Source organism: Lucilia cuprina, chromosome 6 (genome assembly GCF_022045245.1).
Source record: "Lucilia cuprina isolate Lc7/37 chromosome 6, ASM2204524v1, whole genome shotgun sequence".
Lineage (NCBI taxonomy): Eukaryota > Metazoa > Arthropoda > Insecta > Diptera > Calliphoridae > Lucilia > Lucilia cuprina.
The window spans coordinates 44,159,599-44,164,804 of NC_060954.1; positions in this window are offsets into that span (position 1 = coordinate 44,159,599).

The following is a 5,206-nucleotide window of genomic DNA, read 5'->3' on the forward strand; positions in this document are numbered from 1 at the left end:
AGTATTTAAGAACCACAACAATATTCTAAAGAATTGGTTTCAAAAGTAATGGCGACACTACTAGTTCCAAGGCTGTCGTTTAAGAATCTGAAGTTGTTCAGTTTTCACTCGTTCTAAAACTAGTAGTTTTTAGAACAAGTTCAAAAATTTTTCCTGGGTTTAGTTAATATTTTTCACATTTTTAAAATATAAATATAATTTTAGCTAAAAACATTTATACCGCTTATTTTGTATAATGTATAATTAAATATTTTTCCCTTAAAAAACATTAAAAACTAGCTCTACTTTGTAAATTATTATGCACTTATGTTAATATTTCCTTAATAATTTTAATGGATATCATAAAACACACACACACACAAACTAGTAAATAAGAATTATAAACAACTAACATTAAAATCACTTATATTCATCTTCATCACTATTACAATTAGAGTAATAAGTTCATCATACTTAAAAGAACTATCTCGGCAACAATGTTGCAAATAAGTATTTGTCAGAAAAAAAAAAAAATAAAACAAAAACTGTACAACATGTTTTATACCAAGTAAATATCATAATACTTTTTGAGGCAACAATGTGTTAACTTCATTATCATTACAAAAAAAAAAAAAAACTTTCATATACTTGTTGTTTTTAACTTCCCTATAGATGTGCGTCTGCACATTTATATATAGAGAAAGGAAAACACATCAAAAATTTTAGCAACAATGATGCAATTTTATATTAGAACAACAATAATAGCGATAGCAAAAACAACAACTACAATGGAAATAATTAACGCACTTAAATACATGCAAACTTATTTACAGCAAAAGAGTTGTAACTCAAAAACTTTATAACATGAAAACGAGTTTATATTTCGTTAATGTTTTTTTTTTTTTTTTTTTCAAAATTAAGTTTGAAGACTTAATGTAGGAACTTTATCTTACAATCGGTCAGTTCTAGCAAAATCCCTACATGATATAGTAAGGTAAAATCATAGTTTAACTAAAACTGCAAAAGAGTTTAGCTTTAATTACTTAATAAATATAAAAATTTTACATGAAAATTATGGAATCAATAAAAGGTAGACCAAATTTTGAGTTAAACAGTTTTAAAGTAAATGGGCGATATATAGTTAAATGAATGCTCACATATTTAAGTACACAGTAGATTGTTTGATATAGTCGCTGTTCTGCAAACACTTTTAGAAATAATGAATTGCAGCTAAAGTGTCAAAATCTACATGCAACATTTAGTTGCTTAACAAATAAATGAAATGGCTTGTGTTTGCTTTAATAGAAAATTGTATACGAATATACAAATTTAGTTAATATAAACACATACATTTTTTTCTTCTTACCAAAAAGAGTGCATTTTAGAGAATTTATGTTTAGGAGGAATATACAATAATGGGAACATCACCATTGTCTAGAGTAAAAAATAGTTTGAACAGACTATAATCTATAGTCCAGACTATGATCTATATTACAGCATATAATCAGGATTCTTTAATCCTGATTATGGTCTTAACTACTAACTATAGTCGGGACTATATGAAATAGTCAGGATTTTATACTGTAGCTTTGTATAGTTTTGAACTATAGAAAATAAGAAATATAGAATCGCCGGGTATAAAAAGACTTAAAAATTACACATATGGAAGATACAAATAATAATAGAAAAGTTACGTTAAAGGGCCTAAATTGGTCGGTACCGGCGGCATGTGTTGATCTGCTCGTAAGTTTACTATAGAGTGGGTCCTTTTTTCTGTTGCAGACAATTCCTTCAGTGTAGCATATCATTACCTAAAACATAAAGGAAAATGTACTCGAACAAAGAAGAAATATAAAAAGTAGACTGATCTGTAGACTATAGTCTGTATATAGTAAGGACTATAGACTATATTCTGAACTATAGACACTATATTGACTATTGATTATACGATGGACAATGGATAAGCTGTAGACACATTACAGATTTTACCAATGACTATAGCCTAGCGTTTAGACCAGAAACAATAGCCTGACTATAGAATACACTCGATATATTCTATAATCTCTATATATTATCTAATTACCTAGAGTAAGGACTATGAATAGGTTAGATTGATAGAGAGGATATGTACTACATCAAATGTTGTGCGCTCCTATCATGAAAAAAGGGAACTGAATGAATTATTTTTCTGAGTTTAGAAACTCAGTTTCCTAAACGCAATTCCTAAGAATCTTCCAATCAGTGTTAGTCAAGAATGTTATTTCTGGAATAACCTCACCTCCAAGATACTTGGATCTAATTTGGCGAATGCCTGGCAGTATCAAAGAAAGTGCTCCAGAGTTTTACTGTTCTCTCCACATGCTCTACATTCGTCTGAATCCACACGTCCAACTTTGCATAGATGTACTCGTAATTTTGTGTGTCCACTCAGAATACTAATTTTAGACATGTTCATTTTGAGGAGGTTTTTCGTCTTGCTCTCATCAGGGTCACCCCATAGGATCTTCGTGGTTCTACACACTGTTTCATTATTCCAAAATATTTTTTGTTTAGCTTTTGTTGCGTCGAATGATTTTGCGTTAGTTAGGTTAACTGCCTCGAGGACTATAGACTGGTCTATAAGCTCTATTCTGCAATATACAATATGTTATATACTATATGCTTTATTCTGGACTATAAACATAAGGACTGTATACGTATGTATACTAAACACTATCGTCTGGACTATGGTCTATATTTTCCACTATAGACTATTGTGTGGACTACATTCTATAGTATAGAATATATTTTCACCTTATTCTGCGTCAGTAATCCTTTGCATCTACACAGAATACATTTCATTATACTAACCTTAATTTGCCCATTGTGGATTACATTCTGTATTATAGACTATATTTTCACCTTATTCTGCGTCAGTAATCCTTTGCATCTACACAGAATACATTTCATTATACTAACCTCAAATTAGCCCATTTCATCCTCGTTATTGTTAGCCTACAGAATCATTTTTATTCAATTCACAATTTCTTTAATCCTAGAGATCTTATAGAATTCTGTTAACCATATTTTTCATACAGATTTTTTTCATCACTATTTACAAGCTGGATGTAAACCTTCGTTGGAGCTACGGAACGATATACACTCTGTTTTTGCTCGGTTAACAGTAGTATATCTAAATTTTTCCCCGATTTAGATTCAACAAATTCTTACCTGTATTTGCTCTACTGTTTCCCTTGAACAACAATTTTTAAGGCAACAACAAGATTTTATATTTCTATTTTAAAATGAAAACATGGACATTAAACTGATGAGGACTTAAACAGTAATGGAAACTAACAAAGTATGAATACTATTGTTGATGACAAAATTTTGAAGATATACATACATAAGTAACACCTCTTATGGCAAGTGAAAATTTAACATAAATAAAATACAAGCTGAAAGTGATAGACAGTGGCATTTGGCAAAATAAAAAATTGTAACATAATTTTTAACAAGAACATACTTATAGACGTAAATGCATAGTTCTACGTAGATATGTGTATCTGTTTAAATGTACAACAACATTTACTAAAACATCCAAACTCACATACAATAATTTATCATTGACTGTACTAGATGCAAGTTATAAAGTTCTTATTTTTTTTTAAATAATATTTTAAGCAAACTACAAAATGTTGCAGGTTTCATTATGTCAATGGACAGTTAAGGATAAATAATGCAACCAGCTAAGTGTCTGCAGGATCATCAAATTTAAGGTAAACATTTTTTATCGCACATGCATTAGCATTGTATATCCCTCAACTATGATGGTCTGATCTCAGGGTCCTTAACAAACAATATTGTTTCTTTAGAATCTCTGCTGCTTTAGTATACACAAAAGAACAAAAGGTTTGTACAGTGCGACAAAGTATTAAGGCGACCTTTCAGAGACATTATAAATTTTCGATTTTTGCTTAGTTGGTCCCTTGTTATAAAACACAATCCTACTTGAGTGAAACTGCATCAACAAATTATTCAAAGTAGTTGTGTTAGTATTTTTTAAGCCTTTTGGACTATGTACAATACGAAAAAATAAAAAAAATGATACAACAATATAATTTCAACTGTCGTCAACATCATTATCATTAACATTAACACAACAAACGACATCATGGTTTTACACTCATTCACTCCCAGTCTTATTACATTAAACCAAACACAACATCTATCTCGTTCTTAAAACAACAAAAATATTTATCACAAAAAATGTCTGCAAAGTTGTTTCCACAGGGACATGAACAATTTGTGTCAACATCGTCAACATCATCATTGTCTCACAAATGATAATAATCATCATTATCAGCTACTGCCTCGTACCCTGTTTAACATTGTAAATTCTTTCGAGAACAACAGCAACTTTTATGGAAAAAAATTTACGTTCTTTTTTTTCTTTTCTGTTCGGCACTTCTGTCTTTAGTACAGATCTAGTAACAATAGTAAAAACAAACATAATATTTCTATTATTTCCTTTATTATTGTACACCAAAGATTCAAACTTTGTACTTTCTTGTCTGTTGCGAACGTTCTTTGCATTCGTTAGAGGTAGAAGTTGTTGCCACCATAAAGTGGCAACAATTGGCATCATAACTTGTACATTATATTTTCCTATTATTGTGTTGTTGCACTGTTGGTTGTTAGGTTTTGAGTAAAGAAGTGCAAAAAAATATTCAGAAACAACAGAAAGCTCCACATGATGTCTGTTTAACACAAGAAACACAAACATCAAAATATTGTAATATATATGTACATATTTAGGTATGTATGTTATGTATAGAAACAGAACTTTTGTTGGCTGGTTAGCTATAAGTTCTCTTTCATAGCTCTGTTAGTTTATCTAACAGTACGTTAAACGAAAATTGAGTAGTACATGTTTTTCATTTTCTTTATTATACCCTACACCACTATAGTGGGGAGGGTATTATACGTTTGTGCTGATGTTTGTAACATACAAAAATATTGGTCCAATACCCACCTTAAAGTATACCGATCGATTCAGAATCATTTTTTGAGTCGATTAAGACATGTCCGTCCGTCCGTCTGTCCGGCTGGCTGGTTGTCCATGTAAACCTTGTACGCCAGGTACAGGCCGCAATTTTCAAGATAATTTGATGAAATTTGGACCAAGCATGTTTTTTGGCACAGGGACGAAGCCAATTGAAAATGGTTGAAATCGGTCCATTATTTC